Below are 24,949 nucleotides of genomic sequence, written 5' to 3'. Positions count from 1 at the left end.
TTTTTGACATCTAGAAGCCAATATTTAAATGTTCAACTTGCATGAACATCTACATCCCAATCTCACCAGAATATGAACATCTAGAGCTCCTTTTACAAAGGCGCGGTGAGGTCTAACACGCGCGTGCAAAAACCGCCGGCCACGCTAGCCGCTACCGCCTACTCTTGAGCAGGCGGTAGTTTTTTGGCTAGCGCATGATGAAACGTTGCGCGCGCTGAAGCCACTAACATGGTTTCGTAAAAGGAGCCCCTAAAATGGAAGAATGTCCACATGGCCCATGGCATTGTTTCCGTATGTTTAGGGAGGGACGGGTGGGCTTATAATAGATTTTCATTCCCTATTTCAGAAGGGGTATGAATGTCCATGGTTAACTGAAGAATGTGTGAATTTATACCGGCAATCTAAGATATTTATGAGGTCAATTTTCTCCCATTATTTCATCGCCTACATTCCAACCACAATAATACCTCCCCAATCCTTCCTTGCCCAGGATCCTCCATCTCAATAGAACAGGATAGAGAAGAAATATTTAATCATAGGAAATAGATAAATAGCTTTTAGTCATGAGCACACATCAAACAGTGACTGCACAGGGACACCAGGAAATTCTTTTTCACTGAAAGGGTGGTTGATTGCTGGAATAGTCTTCCACTTCAGGTTATTGAGGCCAGCAGCGTGCCTGATTTTAAGGCCAAATGGGATAGACACGTGGGATCTATTCACAGAGAAACGTAGGGGAGGGTCATTGGGGTGGGCAGACTAGATGACCATACAGTAGATAATTATCTACTTTTCGAAAATTCCTGGCTTCAAGTTTGACTGAGCCAAAGCATTTGTACCAAAGTAGCGGATATCCCTCAACAACTTTGGCTGGCTTCTGAGCTAAGCGTGAAAGTCTTTGTCCTTGACCCAAGATTTACATTGGACAGACAGCACGTCCCACGCTTTCTGGAGTTCAGCCACAGTCTTTGTCTCCATCACCTCTACCAGGAGACTTCGACACATCTACCACCCTTTCTGCAAAAAAAGAATTATTTCGATTACTCCTGAGCCCATGACCTCTTAATATCATCCTATGTCCTCTCATTCTGGAGCTTCCTTTCAAATGAAAGAGACTGGTCTTATGTGCATTTATGCCATGTAGGTATTTAAATGTCTCTCAAAAATATTAAATAGCAACAATTTATACATAAAAATATAAAGACTAATGTTACCAGACAGAGAGAACTATAGTTTTTATTTTCTAATATTTATAAATTGTAGAGAAAAAGCCTCAACACTGGAAACTTTGACAGCAATCTCATAGGATTATAAGATGATCATTATTACTTCTTCATCAGCACAAAAAAACTCCACAGTTTATAATCCTATGAGATTGCAGTCAAAGTTTCCAGTATTAAGAGTTTTTTTCTCCACAATTTATAAATATTAAAAAAATAATAACTATAGTTCTCTCTGTCTGGACGTGTCCTGCCACTGGCTAGGAACCTTAAGGCTCCTTTTACTAAGCTGCGATAGCGGTTTTAGCGCACGCTTAGGACGCACAGAATTGCCGCACGCGCTGGACGCTAACGCCAGCATTAAGCTGGCGTTAGTTCTAGCCACATAGCGTGGATTTAGCACGCGCTAAAATTCTGCGTGCGCTAAAAACGCTATGGCAGCTTAGTCTTTATATATTTATTTATTTAAATGCCTCTATCATATCTCCCCTCTCATGCTTTTCCTCCAAAGTATAAAATATTGAGATCTTTAACACTGTCCCCGTACGCCTTATAACGAAGACATTGACCATTTTAGTAGCCTTCCTTGGGACCAACTCCATCCTGTTTATATCTTTTTGAATGTACGGTCTCCAGAATTGTATACAATATTTTAAATGAGGTCTCACCAGAGTCTTATATAGGGGACATCAATACCTCCTTTTTCCTACTGGCCATACCTCTCCCTATGTACCTTAGCATCCTTCTAGCTTTAGCCATCGCCTTTTCAACCTGTTTGGCTATCTTATGGTCATCGCATCCTATCGCACCCAAGTCCCACTCCTCTTTCGTTCACAAAAGTTTTTCACCCACTAAACTGTACTGTTCCCTCAGGTTTTTGCAGTCCAAATGCAAGACCATACATTTCTTAGCATTAAATCTTAGTTTCCAAATTTCAGACCATTTCAAGTATCATTCGCAAAGAGGCAAATCTTATTAGACAACCCTTCTGCAATATCGCTTTCAAAAATGTTAAAAAAACAGGCCCAAGAACCGAACCTCGAGGCACACCACTGGTAACACCCCTTTTCTCACAGCGATCTACGTTGACCACTATCCTCTCTCACCTTCCACTCAACCAGTTATTGACCCAGTCTGACATTTTGGGGCCCATCTGAGAGCACTCAGTTTATGTATTAGACGCTTGTGTGGTACACCGTCAAAGGCTTTGCTAAAATCTAAATACACCACATCTAGCGCACTCCCTCTATCCAATTCTCTGGTCACCCAGTCAAAGAAATTGATCAGATTTGTCTGAGAAGACCTACCTCTAGTGAATCCATGTCGCCTTTGGTCCTGTAATCCACAGGATTCCAGAAACTTCACTATTCTCTATTTTAAAAGTGTTTCCATTAATTTACTTATTACAGAAGTCAGACTTACCAGTCTGCTTCTTCCTTATTTCCATTTTTGTGGCAAGGAACCACATCCGCCCTTCTCCAGTCCTCCGGTACCATTCCATACGCTAGAGAAGCAGTGAAAAGGTCAGCCAGCGGAGCCAGCAGAACGTCCCTAAGTTCCTTCAGCGCGCTCGGATGTCCACCATCCAGCCCCCTCGCTTTGGCATCTTTAGTTTAGCTAGTTCCTCACGAACACGATCCTCTGAAGATCGATCATAGTCTACAATGCCTCCATCCTTCTTTGCGTCGGTCTTTCAAAACAGTCTCACAAAAGGGAGCTGGCTCAGCAAGACAGGCTATAGCAGTAACACGCTTGTAAGTCAGTCACTTTCACAGCTGTATTTCACCAATCCTGGCAGTGTCCTTTTCAGACTTTGTATTTATAAGACATACATCATTTAAGCGGCATCCTGATATGATCTTAAATTCTAACAACTGAGAAAAGCACAGTCACCTCTAGGGTATAATGTAGTAAAATAAATTATTACAGCAAAGGGCTGGTGTTCTTCAATAGAAAGAAATGTGTTGGGATTTTACTGAAAACAGCTAGCAGATCTACAAGTATGAATTGCAAATAATGCAGCAGACATGCATTTTATTGTGTATAAAAGCTTAGATACTCCTAACAGGGTTCAAATTTTATTTCAAAATGGTTTACAATAAATAAACTATAATAAAATAAAACTGTTGCCAAAGTCATTGAAGGAAGAACCCTTTAGACTTAAAATAGCAAATATTTAGCCTAAAATAATCAGTGTAGAAAAAAAATAGCACTCGGTGGTCTTGTATAAATGATGCTCAAAGTTATGCACTGTTTATAGAAAAGCACCAGGAAGTGCACTTAACTTTGGGCACAGACATTTACACTACTACTACCACCGTGTTTCCACAAAAATAAGACAGTCTCTTATATTAATTTGGGGTCCCAAAAACACATTAGGGCTTACTTTTCGGGGATGTCTTATTGTTTTTCATGGACAACAATCATTTCTCCCTTCCTCTCCTCTACCCCAATTCTTCCTCTTTCCTTTCTGCCCCCTCCATGTGCAGCATCTTTCTAGCCCTCCCTCCCATTCCCCTGTATAGCAGAACCCCACCCACCCTCCTCCCGTGAGACTGACACCTCTGCTCCGAGGCCTGCAAAAACAGCAGCGGCCTCATTTCCACCTCACTCCAAAATATATTATTTACCTGGACGAATTGAGGGCCTCTTCTTTCAAACTGTGCTAGCAGTTTTTAACGCAGAGAGCCGCGCTGATTGGCTGGCCCGGAACTTCCTCTCCGACGTCAGAATTGACGTCGGGAAGAAGGTTTGTGGGCCGGCGGCAGGACCTTACTTTGATTTAGTTGCTGCGATTGGCAGTCGGCAGCGGCGGTGGACCGTTGGGGAGGGGTGTTTGAAGCAGCGGTAGGCAGCAGCAGAGGGGGCCGATCCGGGGGGGGGCAGGCTTCGGCGCTGGAGGGGAAGCGATCGTCTGTCCCGTTGTCCCCACGGACAGCTTCGGGACACTGTCCCTGAAAACGGGACATTTTGGCGTCCCGATGTTGTAAGTGGGGACAACGGGACAGGGGATCTAAAAAGGGGGCAGTCCCATTCAAAACGGGACATATGGTCACCTTAGGCATGATAACCTTCTCAGATCTGTTTGTGATCCCCTTCTTAATCATTCCTAGCATTCTGTTCACCCTTTTCAACGCTGCCGCACATTGCGCGGATAGCTTCATGGACTTGTCTACAAGTACTCCCAAGCCCCTTTCCTGGGGGGCTCTCTCCAAGTACTGCACCGGACATCCTGTATTCGTGCATATGATTTTTGTTACTGACATGCATCACCTTGCACTTATCCACGTTGAACCTCATTTGCCATTTTGTGGCCCATTCTTCGAGTGCGTTTATATCTCATTGTAGGCCTTCACAATACTTCTGTGTCCTCACTACTCTGAATAACTTTTGTATCGTCTGCAAATTTAATCACCTCACTCGTCGTACCAATTTCCAGGTCGTTTATAAATATGTTGAAGAGCACCGAACCCTACGGCACTCCACTCGTGACGCTTTTCCAGTTTGAGTATTGTCCATTTACCCAAACTCTGTTTCCTATCCGCCAACTGTATAGGGAAGTACCAGCCCGTGGCTACTTTTCATGTATTGTAGTATATTGTGATATTTTTGAATGTTTTTGTTTCAATAAACTTTATTATTTCACACTCTTGGAAATCCAGGGACTGGTTCCACCTTTTTGTTGTTTGCATCTCTTGAACTTTGAGGCACCCTGGTCCTTTTCTGTGGTTGATAGGTTCGTCCTTGTGACATTTGGAGTACCAACACTTACACATGGAAGCAGCTAAATCACCACTACCAGATCTAAATGTTGGCATGTACACTTATATCGCTCTTTGTGTGCAAGAGTTCGCTTTGTGAAATGGCTAGACCCTACTGCACGTGCTGGCGAGATTACATGTACATCCTGCACATCCTCATATGTAGGGGTTTTGTTTTGTTTTTTTAAATAAAAGGCTCCACATTCAGCAAAGCCTTTTGTAAAATAGAGTGCAACTGAGCATATCCCACCCTGAAAGTTTCAATTCCAGTCTTCATGATCTATCTAAAACAGGATGGGGCAACCTCAGTCCTCGAGGGCTACAATCGAATTGAGGTCTCTGGTTTTCTCAATGAAGGCTCATGAGATCTGTCTGCATGTGCTGTCTCCATTGTATGCAAATAGATCTCATGCATACCCGATGCTTTTCCCTTATACTGTCAATGCCCTCTGTCCTCTCCCCTCCCAGCAGTATACTGTATATGCACGATTAACCATGTACCTCTAAAATGTGGTGCACCGTCAACAGCACGCAGGACAGCTGTACCCTGACAATTCCACTCTGTCAAATGCACGTACCGACAAGTGCGCGCATGAAGGGAGCGGGATTGTCGGAACACAATTGTAAGTTTATTTGGGGTGTGGCAATATTCAAATTGAGAGCATGTCGACATCCCCCCTCAGAACGGAAGAGCGGAAATGAGAAGGCTTCGGAAGGAGAGCGTGAGTTGTAAATGTAGTGAGGGGGTTCCTCCCTCACACCCCCCTCAACGAGAGCGCGAGTGTGTTGGGGGTTCCCCCTCAAACCCCCTTCAGAGTGCAAACAGGAAGGCATGGGGGGGCGGCGTGAATTTGTCCTGCGCGCAAATGTTGGGGCGGAATTGTCAGCGCGCCAATGTCCTGCACGCATTTGATGGGTCACCCTAAAATATTATGATTGTGTTGTTTGTACCCTACAATATAGAATGTATCGCTACCCCTGTACCTCAAACACTGTGAATGTACTACTGTGACTCGTTCTGAACTCCTGGGTAGGACGGGATATAAAACTGAAATAAATAAAAATAAAATAAATTTATTGGGGGGAATCCTGAAAACTCCACTGGGTTGCGACCCTCGAGGATCGAGGCTGCGCACCCCTGATTTAAAATAAAGGGCGACGTCTTCCCCCAACCATATCCATGTCTTACAGTGCATTCCGCAAATCGATCAAAACCGCCCTATTCGCAAAATTCACTGACTAAAATTGTCCCCTCCCTCTCTAGGACTCCCCTCCCTGAAAACGCCTTCCTTTCTCTCCCTCAAGAAGCTCCTCATGTACTCATATATTCGCTGTTCCTAGAACTCCAATTCAAATGGAAGTTCTAAAAAAATACTCAGATATTCTTTACCCTCTGAACACCAATCTGTACGTAACTTTCCCTTCTACACTATTGTATTATATTTAGACTCATTGTATGGTATTGTATCAAGACTTATCAAGACTTAAGTATTGTATTGTATTTAGATCTATTATATTGTATTGTATCTAGACTTGTTGCATTACATTGTACTGTATTGTACATAGACTCATTGTACTGTATTATATGTTGACCTATTGTACTGTATTGAGACCTCTTGTTATTCGCTGAATGTCCAGCCTTCTTGCAGTGTAAACCGCCTAGAAGTCGCCTGACTATGGCGGTATAGAAAAATAAAGTTATTATTATTATTATTATTATTATCTAAATTCAGTCCGAGCGTTTTGTTTCTATCACATAAATGAAGTTATCGATTGCTCGTGCTATGAACGTAATGACAAACAAAAGTTCAATGCCATCATTCTGTGGTCAGACTGAGGCTATAGAGCCACTTCACCTTTTATGTGTTTATAACAGCAACATAATTCCAATGTCTCGCACTGTAGGCGAGCTGAAGTAATACAGGGCAGTTCCTCAGTGAGATATTTTCTCTTTCTTACCCTGGGAGAATCTATCGCCCCCAAAGCTCGGCAGATCTGAACGGATGCCATCATTAAGAACATGCACAGCAGGAAAATGGCAGGGCAAATATTTATTTCTCCCAGCCTAACAGCATAAAGGCATAAAGAAGACAAGAAGGAGAGGAAAGGGCTTAAAAGGCCCATCAGGACCATAAATGGCTGGCTTTTATTTTTTCAAAACAGCAGTTCATAAGGAAACACAAAACCCGTTCTTTTCTTCTTAACAGCAATAAAAACTTTTTATGAAAACACAAAATAATCGCAAAACATTCAAGAAAGCACTGACATGTAGATAAGAAAAAGGAATTTAAAATATATATATATATATAAATACACAAAGAAATCAATCATTAACCTCTCTCCCTACTCATCAAAAATCATTGAAATGATTATTTAATAGAGTGCAAAATATTTTTAGCAGTGTATATATGTTCAGAAACTGCTGGCTATTGTCTACACCAGGGGTAGGCAATTCCGTTCCTCGAGAGCCGGAGCCAGGTCAGGTTTTCAGGATCTCCACAATGAATATGTATGAGATGGATTTGCATGCACTGCCTCCTTGAGATGCAAATCTATCTCATGCATATTGATTGTGGAGATCCTGAAAACCTGACCTGGCTCCGGCTCTCGAGGACCGGAATTGCCTACCCCTGGTCTACCCCCACCCTCTTATTCTACAATCATATTGCTTGCACAGGTGATAGAATGCTTCCCATTATACATGTAACTTATATGATAATTGGCTATGAGTTAATTGGTGCTAATTGACACTAAAATTGACATCTGAGTGTGCAACTACGCTTTAGTATTCTATAATCTTGGGGTATAATTTCTTTAGGAGTGTGGATGTGGAAGTGGCCTGCATAGGCTAGGTTAGAGAATACTGTTGATTACATGCCTAACTGACAGAAATTATGTGCAAGCATTTGCAGCAGTCATTGAGCTAGTGTAAGTGCTCGTGCTTAGTTAGGTGTCTAACTACGGACTTATGTAAAATATTCTATATTGTATCAATTGAGTAATTCTTCTTATACTAGTCTTTAAGTCCATTACATTAACAGGTGCTAGAATAGATGTGTGTGTGTGTCTTTCTTTCTTTCTCTCTCCTTGGCCGCTTTCTGTCTGTCTTTCTTGATTTCTGTCTCTCTCTCTCCTTGGCTACTGTCTGTCTGTCTTTCTGTCTCTCTCTCTCCTTGGCCACTGTCTGTCTTTCTTTCTTTCTCTCTCTTTGGCCGCTTTCTGTCTGTCTTTCTTTCTTTTTCTCTCTCCTTGGCCGCTGTCTTTCTCTTTCTTTCTTCTTGGCCGCTTTCTGTCTGTCTCTCTTTCTTTCTGTCTCTCTCTCTCCTTGGCCGCTGTCTGTCTTTCTTTCTTTCTCTCTCTTTCCTCGGCTGTCCACCAGCAACCCTTGCCTGCTCCCCCTGTCCAGCAGTTGCCCTTCTACCTTCATTTTATCTTCCCCCTGTCCAGAAGAACGTCTTCCCTGCTCCCTAATACCTGCTCCCTAACTGCCGTTCCTACCCTCCCTTTATCCCAGCTTCCTGGTCTCTTCTGGCCCACCAGCACGAACCGTTGCCGCCGCTGCTGTCTTTGTCCCTGCCCCACTGCCTGTCTATTTATCGTGCCCTTCTCCCACCTACCTTTTTTTATCACGTTTATACAGTGAAGGGCAACCGGCGCACAGTAACCGCCACAGGATAGAGGAAACCGCCACACGCACACATGTCAAACGTGCCGAATGAGCACGCACCGCACACTTTAACATTTCTCTGCCGGCCACGGAGTTGCGGATCACAGAGGGGAATATGCAGGTAGGAGTGTGCGTGCGCGCTTAGGGTTTTATTATTAGTGATATCAGTGACAATCCAAAATTGTGAAATATTTATGTACTCAAATTGTAGAGATTTGAGCACCTCGGCCTTGATTCTATAAAAAGGCACCTATTGGAAGGTGCCTAGATCAGGGTGCCCACCGAGTTAGGGGGCACACAAGAGCCACTTGAAGCTAAGAAGACTAAGAGAATCAGCTGGGAACCTGCAGGACTTACCATGCAGGCAATAGAGTGGGCAACCAGAGGTTGTCGGCACTGATGCTGTGAAGCCCCACTGGATCATCAGAAGGTTGCCCAGACTGTGGAACACAAGTCGTGAACCTGAATGGATGTGTCTGAAGGGGCAGGTTCTGCCCTTTGGAGCCCCTTCAGAGCAACTGAGGAGTGAGGAGTGAGCCATTCTGCTCCACTCCAGTAGAGAAATGAAAGGGGTTAGAAGGAAGACATCAGAGGTTACGGTGGTCAAGGGACCCATGGATTTTCACCTGCAATCATCAAAGGTGACAACGTTGCCTCCACATGTGAGTCCAATATCTTCCCCTACCATTTTCCTATTGTCAGGAGGTCTCCCCAACTTGTAATGTTTTTGGAGTCTAAAAATACACCTAGTGTAGTGAATGCTGCTACTTTGGAAGAATTTTAAAGATAATTTTACTGCTTTTAGCAACTTCACTGAAGAAACTTGCTAAATTTAAAGATCATGATTCAAAGATGTCATCAGTGGTTAAAGAAGTGGCAAAGGTGAAAACTCAAATTGTGACTTGTCAGCAGTTTTGGATGCAGTTAAAGATGAAAATCTTGAAAATATTTCAAGAGAATGCAACTTATATTTATTGAATTTTCCTGTCACCCATTACCTTTCTTCCACTTAAGTTATTGAAAATAAACATAGAAATATAGAATATGACAGCAGAAAAGGGCCGACGGCCCAACAAGTCTGCCCAATCAAGATCCCTCCCACCCTCGAGAAACTATCCTTTATTATATCTCTGTAGTGACCCCAACTGCTTGTCCCATCGCCTCTTGAAGTCTGGCGTGCTACTGGCCTCGACTACCTGACGTGGAAGACCATTCCATCTATCAATCACCCTCTCGATAAAGAAGTATTTCCTGGTGTCCCCATGAAATCTTCCTCCCCTAAGTTTTAGCGGATGTCCTCTTGTCACCGTTGGACCCATAAGAGTAAATGTGCCCTATATTAAGAGGAAAGGGGCTGTGAGAGTATCTCAACACGCAGCCTTTACCTCTTCACCAACGCAATAAATGCTTCAGTGTTTCTTTGAGCCACGGAACGCCTCTGACCCTTTGACTTCCCAGTGGCGGCAGACCTCCGCGTCGCCTCTGAGTGAGGGAGCAGTCGAGCCATTGGAATTGGAGACATCCCTGTCACCGCCTACAAAGAAATTGGGGGCTACTTTTACTTTAGCTTATCCTTGTAAGTGCATAATTAAGTATATGGGTTTAAAAAATGTTTTTTATGCACCTGATCATCTAAGATCCTTTTTGGACCTTAAGGGGTTAATCAGAGGTGGAGAGTCTAGCTCTAAAAATTCAAATCCGGGGGGTAGACATATTACGCCTTTTTCTTTTTTCTTATATTTTGTAATTTTTCTTTGATTAATCTCCCTGTAATTCAGATCGTTCCTCTAAATTGAGGTCTAGGAAGGAGTTATATCCATTAAGAATTTGTTTTGCGTCTGATAGGAATGTAAATATTTTTTATGATTCTGTATTGCTTTAACAAGTTGTATTACTTGTGAATAATATGATAATGAATAAAAATAATTTTTTTAAAAAGAAGTTATTGAAAATGTATATAAAGGATATGTTTCAGACATCATTGGACTCGTTGGGTATTAAACATTCTTATTATCTTCCTAGAGGTGTGCAACAGGTTAATCCTGAAAAGGGTCTCGATAATTTAAATTCTCCTGATAGTTTAAATTTCACTAAATTTCTAGTGAAATGGTGTGATGACTGTATAAGTCCACTCTTCAAAGTAATATGCAGAAATAAAACAAAAACTTAAAGGAAAAAAATACCTTTTTTTATTGGACTAACTTAGGGCTATATTCACTAAGCCCACCGATCGAATCCCAACCACTTAGCGACCCCTTTGTGACCCGGTTTTCCTTTGACCCGATTCACTAACCTCTGTCCCGATCATCCTCCAATCCATGCATGCAAATGGGGGGGACCGGCATTCAAATGTAGGCAGGCAGAGATTCACTAAACAAATCTGGAACACCGACTGCCGATCAACAAAAAAAGCGACTGCTGGGGACCAGTTACTCACTGCTTTCTGACTGCATCTCCTGCTCTCTGCCTGGATTCTCCTGCTCTCCTGTCCCAACTCTCCTCTCGCCACCCTGCTCTCGCCCCGAATCTCTCCTGCCGCTTTGAATCTCCTCCTCTCGCTGCCCCCGACTCTCCTGCCCTTCCCCGCCCTGCAAGCCCATGGTTTTAACCCACAAATTGATAGTGGAGAACCGGTGGATATTGTATACTTGGACTTTCAGAAAGCATAATTTCTCAGGAAATTACAAGGCCATGGAATAGAGGGAGATATACTAAGATGGATAGGCAAATGGCTAGAGAACAGAAAGAGAGTGGGCATAAATGGGAAGTTCTCAGAATGGGAAAAAGTGACTAGCGGTGTACCCCAGGGCTCGGTACTTGGACCCATCTTATTTAATATTTTCATAAATGACCTGGAAGAAGGAACATCCAGTGAAATCATCAAGTTTGCAGATGACACAAAGCTATGCCTGGCAATCAGATCGCAGAAGGACAGCGAGGAACTCCAGAGCGACTTGAATCAATTGGAGAAGTGGGCAGATAAATGGCAGATGAATTTTAATGTGGAAAAATGCAAAGTGATGCATTTAGGCAGAAAAAATAAAGATCACAAGGATAGTATGTCAGGTGTAACTCTGGGAAAGACCGAACAGGAAAAGGACCTGGGTGTACTGATAGATAGGACCCTGAAGCCGTCGGCGCAATGTGCGGCGGCGGCAAAGAAAGCAAATAAAATGCTAGGCATGATAAAGAAGGGAATTATGAGTAGATCAGAGAAAGTTATAATACCGCTCTACAGAGCTATGGTCAGACCGCACCTGGAATACTGCGTCCAGTATTGGTCTCCAGACCTAAAGAAGGCTATAAAACTGCTAGAGAGGGTGCAGAGACGAGCAACAAAACTAGTGAAAGGTATGGAGAACCTGGGCTACGAGGAACGACTTAGGAGACTGGGGTTGTTCTCCCTTGAGAAGAGGAGACTGCGAGGGGATCGGATCGAGACTTTCAAAATACTGAAAGGATTCGACAAAATGGCGCAGGGAAAGCAGTTATTTACAATGTCCAATGTGACACGGACAATAGGACAGAGACTGAAGCTGAGGGGGGACAGGTCCAGGACGAATATCAGGAAGTTCTGTTTCACGCAGCGAGTGGTGGACACCTGGAATGCTCTCCCAGAGGAAGTAATTGCAGAATCCACCGTTCTAGGATTTAAGGGTAAACTAGATGCACATCTCCTTAAGAGTGGCATAGAGTGATATGGGGACTAAAACTATGCCAGGGTACACCTGGTGGGGCCTCGGACTTGATGGACCCAGGGTCTGATCCGGAGATGGCAATTCTTATGTTCTTATGTTTACTTCGATGTATTTTAAACAACCTCTTCCTCCCCTACTTTCCTTTCGTTTCATGTATGTTAATCTGAATTTGTCCAGTACTTTTAATATTTGATAAATTATTGTTTTTATTTACCTATTTTAATTGTTTCCTATAATCTTTTATAATGTACACCGTCTAGACATGTGTTTTGATAGACGGTATATCAAAAATAAAGAAACTTGAAACAATTTGAAGCTTGTCACAAGGTAAGGATGTGTGCCATTCTCTTCTTTGTGGGTTTGTGTAGGGAGTTTGCTTCTTATCAGTTTCTGTTTCAGAATATCTTTTCTCTGGGTGTTTTAAGGGATGAGGCAATATTCTTGGAGATTATTTTAGGGATGCATCCTTTTTGCTTGAAGGATTCAGTCAGGGTTTCTAGGTGTTTATCTCTGTCCGTTGGGTCAGAGCAAATACAGTGGTATCATTGAGCTTGGCTGTGTCTAATGTATTTTTTTTTTCTATGTGAGGGGTGGAAGCTAGAATTATGGAGCTATCTGCATCTGTCTGTAGGTATCTTGTGTATAGATTTTTGGATGTAACCATTGTTGACAGAGACTGTGATGTCTAGAAAATTGACTTTTTCGGGGGAATAGTCAACTCTGAATTTGTTTGTGGGGTGGTAAGTATTGAAAGGATTGTCAAATTGTTTGAGAATCTTTTTCTCCCTCAGTCCAAATCATAAAAATGTCATCAATATACTGGTAGTATTTTCTGGGGTTTTTGTCTGATATGCTTTTAGAAATGTCTCCTCTAATTCTGCCATGAAGAGGTTTGTGTATTTTGGTGCCATCCTTGTGCCCGTTGCAGTACCCATGATTTGCAGATAGATGCCATTGTTAAAGCGGAAATAGTTCTGTGCTAGAATGAATTTGATTAATGCTGTAATAGCTTCCGGAGGAAAAAGGTAAATGATGTTAGGAATTTTTCACATTTAGCAATGCCATCTGTTTGGGGAATGTTGCAGTATAGCTATTCTACATCCATTGTGACCAGAAGTGTGCTGGGTGGTAGCTGCTCAGTATTATTTAATTTATTCAGGAAACTCTTTGTCCTTTGCACAAAGGATTTAAGAATCCCCTCTTCTGTGAGTGTGCCAATACCAGATATGATTGATCCACTAGGGTTGCCTGGTGTACATTAGAATGTGCCCACAGAAGGATGGTTAGGTACGAGTTTCTTTAAATGGGGCTGTACTTGCTTTAGAATGTTTTGATGCATTGGGAGGGAGGCCTAAGATTCCAGTTGGCTCCGGCATCTGAGCCAATCAGGGCCTTAGGCCCTTCCCCAGTACATTCCAGAATGCACCTTGAAGGGGAAGGCCTGCCATTTGCAATGGAGTGGGCATCCTTCTTGCCGACCATCAGATAAAGGTAATGTAAATAATCCATTTAAACTCTGCAACATATTGACTATGGGGATCAAATATGGACCTTCGTGAGGGGGGTTCAGGGGGTGGCAGGGGGATCTTAGGGATGTTGGAGAGTTGTTTGGTTGGAGTCGTGGAGTGTCAGGGGGATCTTGGGGGTCTTGGGATAGAATCAGGGAGTGTCAATGGGATATTGGGGTGTCCGAGACTCTCAGGGGTGGAGTTGGGGAGCATTGGGGTGGAGTAGGGGAGTGTTTGTGGGGTTCGGGGGATGATGGGGCCAGCAGCAGGAGGGAGTGGGTATCCTTCCTGGTGGGGGATACTTCAGGGGGTGGTGGAAGGAGGGGGTGGGCATCCCTCCTGCCACGGACAGTGTTGGGAGGGTTCGCCGTTACAGCAGGAGGAATTGGGCACTCTTCCTGCTGCAGACATTCGGGGGGGGGGGGGGGAGAGGGACACTTCAGGGGTTCCAGCAGGAGAGAGTGGGCTTCCCTCCTGCCAGCAGACTTTGCGGGTGGATGGGGTTCCCTGCTGTGGCCACTAAACTGATTGCAACAGGGAGATTCCCTTGCTGCAATTAGCTCAGCGGCAATGCGATTCTCTAACTGGCACCTGTGACATGAGTGTTTAGGAAGGGTTAGGCATCTGCCCGTCAGGACAGATGTGATTCTGTATAGGAAGCCCGTGTGCGATTCTCAAAAGCCACTTAGGCGGTTGCTGCGACTGGGTGTCCTATACAGAATCAGGCCCTAGGTGTCCAACCTCAGAATAGGTGTAAGAAGGACACTCTAGTCTGAGAAGTAAGTCATCAAATAAATGGAAATGTTAGTGAAATTTTGTACTGTTAAAATGCTGCTGACACTTCGAAGGCCAGCTGCTACTGAAAAGCCTGTGACCATCTGAAGAAAACCCAAAGTGACATTTTTCACCATCAGGCAAATCTAAGCAAGTGCCTCATCTTTATACAGAGATGGATAGACCCATCTCTACCACTACACCTCACACATCTGATGAAGTGGACTCTTGTCCACAAAAGCCTCAATAAAGAAGTTAGAGGTCCATATTTGATCCCCATAGTCAATATGTTGCAGAGTTTAAATGGATTATTTACATTCCACACTTTTCAATAGAAAGTGATGCTTCTGCAAGGATAGGCGTAGAGCTGACTTAAGTGCTGACTCCTAAATGAGTCAGGGGCACACCTAACGACAGTATCCTCAAAGTTATGCTTGTAAACGGGAGTCCTGCCCATGTGCACGCTCTTTTGCAAACATACGCTATGTAAGATTGTCACGCATGTACGGAATACAGAAGAATTGCCGCTGCTGGGTCAGACCACTGGTCCATCATGCCCAGCAGTCCGCTCACGCAACAGCCTTTAGGTCAAAGATCAGTGCCCTATTTGTGTCTAGCCTCACTTGCGTATATTCTGTTCCAGTAGGAACTTACCCAACTTTGTTTTGAATCCCTAAAGGGTGTATTCCCCTATAACAGCCTCTGGAAGAGCGTTCCAGATTTCTACCACTCTCTGGGTGAAGAAGAACTTCCTTATGTTTGTATGGAATCTTTTCCTTTCTAACTTTAGAGAGTGCCCTTTCGTTCTCTTCACCTTGGAGAGGGTGAACAGTCTCTCTCTACTAAATCAGTTCCCTTCAATATCTTGAATGTTTCGATCATGTCCCCTCTCGGTCTTCTCAAGGGAGAAGAGGCCCAGTTTCTCTAGCCTTTCGTTGTACTCCCCCAGTCCCTTAACCATTTTTGTCGCTCTTTGGACACTTTCGAGTAGTATTTAGTTATTTATCTGGATTTAACTCATACCTTTTTCAAGGTGAGTTCAGGTGCACCAGATCGAGTAGCACTTCGGCAGCATTGTAGGCAGGCATCTTTACGTGCATTTGCTAGCATTGTGTGAGTAATGGTTGTGTAAATGTTAGAACCCAGTTTATAGAATTAACCAAGTTTCAAGTTTATTAGGTGTTTATATACCGCATATCAAGGTTATCTAACTGGTTTTACAATCAGGTACTCAAGCATTTTCCCTATCTGTCCCGGTGGGCTCACAACCTATCTAACGTACCTGAGGCTATGGAGGATTAAGTGACTTGCCCAGGGTCACAAGCAGCAGCGATATACAACATCAATTGATAAAAACAAAAGAAAAATACAAAAAAACCAAATAATTTCAAACAGAATAAATGAGAGGGAGAAGGAAGAGAACTACAAGAAAATCAAGAAAAAGATGGGAAAGGGGAGAAACAAAATGGACCAGTCATTTTGGAAATCTGGCAGCCTCTTTATCATCTAGTGCAGGGGTAGGCATTTCCGGTCCTCAAGAGCCGGAGCCAGGTCAGGTTTTCAGGATATCCACAATAAATATGCATGAGATAGATTTGCATCTCAAGGAGGCAGTGCATGCAAATCCATCTCGTACATATTCATTGTGGATATCCTGAAAACCTGACCTGGCTCTGGCTCTCGAGGACCGGAATTGCCTACCCCTGATCTAGTGTGACAAAGACAGCTACTGCCTTGGAGATCTTCTCCAGACTTCTTTGTCTTAGTTCTTCTGTTCACTTTACATCTTCCTTCCTTTTTTAAATCTGTGCTCTCCCCTCCATTTGTCTCCGACATCCTGGTTATCCTATTTCATTTTTCTTCATCTTTCGCTCCTGTCTCTTGCTTCCCCTTCTGGACTCCTCTCCTTTACCCTAAATTATTCATGTCTCTTATTCATTAACATGTCCCCTTTTCTACCTCTCTACTTCTTATTTCCATCTCACATCTCCCTCCAAGCACTGTTCCCTCTCTCAATTTTCTTTCAGTCACTTTCACTAATTCCCAATCCTCCATCTCTAAAAGCTTCCTCCCTGTACTCAATCTCTTCCTCTATCCATCTGTCACTTCATTGCTTCATTCTGTCTCTTCTTATCTACCCCTCCATGCCCCCCCCTAAAAAATATCAGTTTGAATGGAAAGCTAAGGTTTGTACTGGTCCATACATTACTACAACCCACTGGATGAAGCAAGCAGGAAATCCTTGTGAGCCGAACTTCATTTGAACGAGCAAGATCCAAATAAATGGCTTCTTCTCCCAAGTGAATCCCATTTCACAGCACACAGGTTATTAACTCTATCCATGTAGCTGGCATTGAAAGGCCCTTCACATTATTAATATAATATGAGCTTTTGACATCAAAAGAAGATCTATTATGTATGTTAAATGGTGGCAAAAAATTGCACCCTTACTTCAAACATTTCACTGCTTTGTCCCTTGTAAATCAATCAAGGTTGACAGATGCTTAAGGAGAGTAATCTTTTCAACGATATTGTCAACGGAAGACATAATGGGAGATTGTCTCGTGCTGCATGAAGATACAGAGACAGCCAATTATGGACAGCACTTCATGCAGCCGGCAGTTTTTACGTGAAAGGTTACGGTTGAAGTATTCTCATGAACTCAACAAATGGCAATGATACTGCAGAGTGTACACAAGGCCACCTGAAACTGCTGAAAATTAATTAACCGCCACAGAGGTCTGTTCCCACACAAATCACCCTTATAATGCCCTCATGATGACTCATCCCGTCCCTTGTCCCTGCTGTTTCTTTTGTGCTGCAAAGACTCATGATTTCCTGTGCAATTAATGCACATTTCTTAACAGGAAGGTCACATTGATGATTCTCTGCATCAGCGGGCGGCAGAGGTGCAAAAAACAGGATCGATGAAAAGATGGCAACTTTCTGTCTCTATTTATGTAGAAATTACTGGGCGAACGGATTAAGAGTTGGAACAATATTTTAACTTTTATAGGGAATAGCCTGGATCACGAAGGAGGAATTCTATAGCTGGGTAACTTGTTTGCAACAGTGGCCAATCTAGGTCACAAGTACATCGCAAGATCCCATAGCAGTAAAAATGATTTTATGCTGCTTATCCCAGGAATGAGCAGTGGATTTATCCAAATTCGTCTTAATAATGGCTTATGGATTTTTCTTTTAGGCCCTTGTCCAAACCTTTTCTAAACCCTGCCAAACTAACTGCTTTCACCACATTCTCTGACAAAGAATTTCAGCAATTATACATTGACCCCCAAATTCTATATAGTTCACTTATAGTTAGACACCTATGGCGGCATTTCTAATCGATGTAGGCACCTAACTTAATTGATTAATAAGCTAAATATCGCCAATAATAGCACTTGGTAACTCTTCAATGAAGGTTCTCAAAGTATTCAAAGTCAAGGAAATAACACTCCAAATGAAGATCAATCTTGTCCATGCATTTGTTTTCTCAGTGGTCATTTACATGTGCAAAAGCTGGACACTACAGAAACAAGACCGAAAGAAGATTGACTCATTTGAGTTTTGGTGTTGGAGTAGGATTTTATACGTGCTGTGGACCGCCAGAAGAACTAACAAATTGATTTTGGAAGAGATCAAACCAGCTACGTCACTCAAAGCCCAAATGATGAAGTTATGACTGTCTTATTTTGATCATACTATCAGAAGAGAAAGATCATTGGAGAAGGACATCATAAGGGCCATGAAATATCACTGGGATGTATTAAGTAGAAAAAATAAATACCATAGCAAGTGCAATTTCATATTTTTCAATCCTTAAGGATAATTGTGATACCAGTAACTTGGAAGCCAGGCCACGTTCCAGAAATAAAGGGAAACCTCGCCCTAGCTAATGAAAGCATCTGATTGGATGACGCCTTCCCTGCAGCCTATTATACATAGGGCTTCTATTCTTAGCTTTTTATAAAACACTAGCTGATGCCCCGGCGTTGCACGGGTATTTAATTATAGCAATAACACTGTAAATGGATTCAAATAAAGATACTTTATAGTGGTGAATGAAATTATTTTTTTACAGCTTAATAAAAAGTACAATATTCAAATTATAATGTGAAATATTTGACAAAATGAATACAATACAACTAACGCAAAACGTGATTATAAACAACAATTTTAGTTTCACCTCCTGGAGCAAGAACATATAAATTCTTGGGTGAACCCACCCTTGAGCAAGCAACATAGAGTTGTGGGCCGCGAGACCCCCAGAACATATCACCCCAGGTAGTGAGGGATCTGCATACCAAGTTTCGTTCAAATCGGTCAAGCCGTTTTTGCGTGATCGCGGCACATACACACATACATACCTCCGATTTTATATATATAGAAGATAAAATAGCTGTTACTTTTCCAGCCAATCAGTGGCACTTTATGAAAAACTACTCTTTTTTTGTGAATCAGGTCCTATTGCTGAGTATCTTTTTCAAGTGAATGAGATGCAAATATTTGTGTTGTCGGGACATCTTCAGAACACGACAGGGCAAACAAATAGAATGGAGGATTCAAGGTGGGTGAGAGATTGTGATAGGGGAAGTGATGTTTCTTAGGGTTACCAGATTTTCTTTCAGGAAAATCCGAACCCATGGCCACGCCCCCGCAAGACCGCCCAATTCCGTCTCAGTCATGCTCTGTTCCGCCCCCAGCCCCACCCCAGATGGCATCCTGCATGCACGGATGCAACGCAATGACGTCACCGCATTGCGTCCATGCATGCGCGGATGTCCCTTCCTGATATAATTTTGTCAGGAGGCTTTTCGAAACCCGGACAAAGTGCCGGGTTTTGAAAGCCGTCTGGACCCCTGGACATGTCCTCAAAAAGAAGACATATCCGGAGAAATCCAGAAAACCCTAGGGCTTCTTCATGGGCCGATATTCAGTGGGAGATAAGTAATGCGAGAGACTGCTAGCTGGTTATCACCGCTGATTTTTAGCAGCACGCACCGCATAATGCCGCTGAAAATCATGGAGATCACTGTGGAATTATTCACTTAGGGCCTGATAATATAAACGGCGGTGGTGGCTGCCGCTTCCTCCTCAGAAACGATCGCGTGTCAATCATGCAACTGCGCTGTTTACAGAACCGCAGCTTCGTGAAAGGTAGACGCCAGAAATGTAGGCCAGAGTTTTCAAGGCCCACATTTCTGGTGCCTACCTTCCATGCGAATCGCGGCTACAGAGGCGCTTTATGACGCTTCCGGCATTAGGCGTCAAAAAGTGCCTCTGCAGCCGCGAGATAGGTTTTTTAAGCACCAGTAGGTGCTTATATATTTTCTTTTAAAACCACTTGTAATCGTTATTAAATGACGTTTTGTACTTAGGGCTGGTAGGGCGCCTACTGGCCTAACTTAAAGCGCCAATTATAGAATATGGGCCTTAACACTGCATTTGTCGCATAAGGTAGACACACCACTTAGGCCAGCTAAAACCAGACCTAAATGCCTGCACTTAAGTTTTGCACAGTTCAGGCATATTCTATAACAATGCGTACAATTTTTACAAATGCTCAAGGAATGCCCCCTTTTTTTGCCTTGCCGGCCCGCTTACACCCAGACCCTTGGTGGCTTCTCGTTTCTGGTCTGGTTCCTGATGATGGGGCGTACGACCTGAAACCTTGCTGGGTTGGACCACATTTGGACACAGGAATGAAATTTAACAACAGCTTATGACCAGATGTGTTCTAATATAAATCTGTTAAGGAGTGTGAGTCTAGAATTTTGGGGACTCTTGTGACCTCCAGCATTTGATTTATTACAATGGACTTTGATTCAGCTAAGTATCTGGAGGGACCATCTTTATTATTATTATTATTTTCTTTTGGTCTGCGGGTTTGGTTATTTTGGGGTATTACATGCCATGTGATTTATAATTTTGATTTTGGCATTTTGTCAATGTGAACACTTGTCACTTATTGATTATTTGGCACAAATATGCACCCGCGAGCGCTCCAATGATGGTGTGCGGCAGGCCCATTTAGTGTCGCCGGCTCTGCTGCACAGCGAGCATTAGAGCTGCTCATTTGAGCAACTCTTCCGAGCTTACAACCCCACACTGAGGGCGCTCTCTCACTATTTAATTAATTTTCGGAAGAGCGTTTATACATTTAGGGCTCCTTTTACGAAGCCGCGTTAGCGGTTTTAGTGCACGCAGCTTTTTAGCGTACGCTAAACCTGCGCTATGTGGCTAGAACACCCCTGGTCTATAGGAAGCAAAACACTCCATGTTCCTTCCTGCATCGACAGGCAGACAAATAGCAACATATCTTGTTGGACCCAGACATGTTTATTATCCAGAACACACTGGGGCTGTTTGCATAGCACAATCTTAATTTGTTCAGCATATAAAGTGATATGAGAAACTCCATCACAAACAATTACTTAAAATTCTAGACTCACACTCCTTAACAGATTTATATTAGAACACATCTGGTTCCAGAAACCAATGACACATCTCTGTACAGCTCTATCTGTCTCTTGTTGGCCTTGTATTTTAAAGCAATTACACACAGAAGTCTTTAGTATGCAGAAGACCATGAATTAAAACAATTTATGCATTGCAGCTTGATGAGAAATTTTTGGCTCACATTACTCCCATCAGGCAAATGGACTTTTTTCTGATTTTCTCTCTTGCCCTTTACAATCTCAATTGTGTTTAGCCAAGTGGGTTGGAAAGATTTTAATTTCTTTACTCTCTTCGAAGAGCTGCAAGAGAAGGAGACAGTGGGTGGCTCCTGGTCCTGACTCTAAGAACTGGCCCGATTATAATGATGTTAGAGCAGTGGTGAACAGGGTCGGTGTTCTGGTCCGGGAACTTCACTGCTCTTCTGGCATCGGGCCTTCTTCTCTGCTGGGCCCTGCCTTCACGGAAGGAAGAGGAAAGCCCGACACCAGCAGAGCAGTGAGTTACGGCTGCTGACAATGAGAGAACGATCTGAATAGGCTTCTTAAGGCCCGCCGGGGAGGGATGAAAAGCTGCTGCACAGGGGGATAGGGGAGAGCGATGGGGTGGAGAGAGGAGAGGCACTGGCACTGGCTGATTGCCTACGGGATATGCCTCTTGCCGCGAGAGGCACGTCCAGGGCAGGATTAATTTGTCGAGAGCTCCTAGGCACACAAGTGCACTGGGCCCCCTGCTCGGCCCCACCCCACCCCACCATCCGCCCAGGCGGAAACAGGAAGCTGCGTCAGAGGGAAGCTTTGGGCAAGCAGCACCGCTTGCACAATTACAGTTCCCGTTGCCTTTCTGACCCGCGTTGCTTGCTTGTCTTACTTTCTGTCGATGGGGGGGCTTGCACTGCTGATTGGGGGGGGGGGGGGTCTGCGTTGCCGATCGATGCTGGAGGGGCCCATCGCCGTTTGGAAAAAAACAATGTTGATGCCCTCCTTCATCGGGCCCCCCTGACCATTTCGGGCCTACTTGGCCTATTGGTTAATCCTACCCTGGGCACGTCCTTTGGCAGTCAGTTGGCGCTGAGGCCTCTCCTCTCCAGCATCTCGTGGCACACCTGAAATTTCAGGAGGCAAACAGTTTGTGATACACTGTCCTAGACAGTACCGTTCCCTTGGGTTTCTGCAGCTCTAATGCATGACTGTATTTCTTAGCATTAAATTTTAGCTGCCAAATTTCAGATCATTTCTCAAGCTTCACTAAGTCCTTTCTCATGTTTTTTCTACACCATCAGGAGTGTCTTTGTTACAGATTTTGGTATCATCCATAAAGAGGTTCTTTGTGCTTTTTTCTTTTTTTGCTATATCTAATCTAATTACCATTTTATATACTGGATCATTCCAGCAAGGACTCGAGCCGGTTAACAAAGATTTAAAAGAATATAATAGAAAACAATAATGAAGGTAATAGAAAAATTTCCAATAAATTAGATCAGTCCTCGGTTAAGAATCTCTGAAAGAGATAAGTTTTCAGATTTTTCCTAAAAAGTGATAAAGATAATGATGTTCTGATAATCGAGGGAAGATCGTTCCAAACTTTTACCAAGGAATAGGATAATTTAAATTTAAATTGAATCAGGTTGGGCAGACTGGATGGACCATTCGGGTCTTTATCTGCCGTCATCTACTATGTTACTATGTTACTATGATAAGGAATGTGTTTGGGATCATCTGTTATATTTTTGTCCATTGATACTTGGTTTATGGAAGTCAATTTGTGGACAAATTAATCTCATTCTTGAGTCAGCGATCCCCTCATCATATGAGGCGATAATTTGTGGAATGCTACTTCATGTTAAATCTACTTTAGATAAGTATAAAAGTCGCCTTTTCATGATCGTAACAGGAATAGGGGTTCAACTGATTACTCATAATTGGGAAAACCATGATAGGATTAATTTTACTTTTTGGTGGGTAACTGTGTGTACCACGTATAAGTATGAAAGGATGATGGTGGAACGTTTGGGAACTAGTAAGTCCTTTAATGATGTATGGAATCCATTGACTAATTTTATTGCATTATAATTAGGTTATGTTTCTTTCTTTTTTTCATTAGATTCCTTACACATCCAGGGAGGGTGGGTGGGTGGAGGGAGGGGAAGGTATTTTGAGGAGTTAATTATCTGAAATAATAAAACGCTAGCCGCGCATGCGCACTCAACTGCGTGATTCCGTTTTTCCTGATCCGAGATGTAGGTCCGTGGCCTTGCAGGAGTGCGCATGCGCGACTCCCCAGTCTTACTTGGCCAGCAAGAGTGCCGATGCGGCGGCCACACACATCGAAAATCGCATACCTCCGTCTACGAAAAAACGCACTACCGGCTGAAATTTATTTTACAGTTTAAAGCCACTGCGGCGGCTCCTCTGATGAGACGCACTTTCTTCATAGAAGGTCTCCGATGCAGGCGGGGATCGGGCAAGGAGTCGCCGCGGCAACTTTAAACTTTACAAAACCTGCACTGCTGATACAGAAGGCTTTAGACACACCAACTTTCCAAATGGGACGATATAACCCGCCCACACCAGCCCCAACGCCACCACCTCTTTATTTTCAGCTTAAACCACCGACTGAAGTTTAATTTAAAGTTTAAAACCACTGCGGCGGCTCCTCTGATGACACGCACTTGCTTCGGAGAAGGTCTCCGATGCAGGCGGGGATCGGGCAAGGAGCCGCGGCGGCAACTTAAAACTTTAAAAAAACCTGCACTGCTGCGACTGAACGCTTTTGCCACACCAACAAGGATACTTTCCAAATGGGGCGATATAACCCGCCCACACCAGCCCCCGACGCCACCAACAGCCCCCGACGCCACCACCTCTTTATTTTCACCTTAAACCTCTAAAACTCCTGCTTTTACTTCTCCTTTCCTCAGGAGCATAAAACGAGCAAAAATTAAGTTTTCAAAAAGTTTCTTTAAACACCTCCCATCCGGGTAATAGCTGCCACATTCCACGGACGCCATAACAATTTTGCGCGTGCACACGTTCGGAACGCGAACTTTCGCTTTCAAAAGAGTGTCAAGTGGCGGTTTTACTTTCGCAACTCACTCTGTGCCTATGATATCCGGAAAAAAACCAAGTCACACTTAAAGCACCCAATGAGACAGACAAACAGCAGCCAAAAAAATATACAGTATAAAAATACCGACAGAAGCCAAGGAGACAAACAGCCAAAAATTTCACGTACAGATAGCAGACAAGTAGAGAGACCAAACTAAAGAAATACAGACATACAGCAGCCAAGATGACAGTCAGACAATGGCCAAGGAGACATACATCAAAAAAATTCACATACACAGCGGCCAAGGAGACAGACAGTGGCCAAGGAGACACACGCAAAAAACAAACAGACAGACAGACAGGGAGGCAAGACAGGGGAGAGGGAAAGGGGGCTGCTTTCTAGCACCCGTTAATGTAACGGGCTTTAACACTAGTTTTATTATAATATTGAAACTATATTATATGTACTATTGTTTTAATAAATAAGATAAGAAGTGTAGAAAATGATTGTTTAAAGTAATAATTGTATAGTTAATAGTGTGTTTTGTGCAGTTTTTCTGATTTATCCTTTGTATTGCACTATCAAAGTTTGGAAATTAATAAAGATTTTTTTTTTTTTTTTTTAAAGGATAACGAATGTGAGAATTTACCTAGGGTTTTAATCCCTTTAACAGAAGGGAAAAGCAATTTAAATTTATGTGTATTCCTGGTCGTGTGAAACTGAAGAGAGTTAAACGATAGAGGTAATAAATGCGAAAAAATTCCATGTAAATAGGAAGCCAATGAAGTAACCTCAACAATGGAGAGGCATGATC

The 24,949-nt window shown here is 43.2% G+C and overlaps 1 protein-coding gene across 1 annotated transcript in view; it reads right to left on the bottom strand.

Moving 5' to 3' along the window:
* LOC117346120 (cytosolic carboxypeptidase 6-like) overlaps positions 1-24,949 on the bottom strand; it is a 654,038-nt gene that overhangs the window by 191,434 nt on the left and 437,655 nt on the right. The gene's annotated exons all lie outside the window — the stretch shown is intronic.

This window comes from Geotrypetes seraphini, chromosome 12 (assembly GCF_902459505.1).
Source record: "Geotrypetes seraphini chromosome 12, aGeoSer1.1, whole genome shotgun sequence".
Taxonomy (NCBI): domain Eukaryota; kingdom Metazoa; phylum Chordata; class Amphibia; order Gymnophiona; family Dermophiidae; genus Geotrypetes; species Geotrypetes seraphini.
The sequence above is the reverse complement of the archived record's forward strand: the minus strand, read 5'-3'. Positions and strand labels throughout refer to the sequence as shown.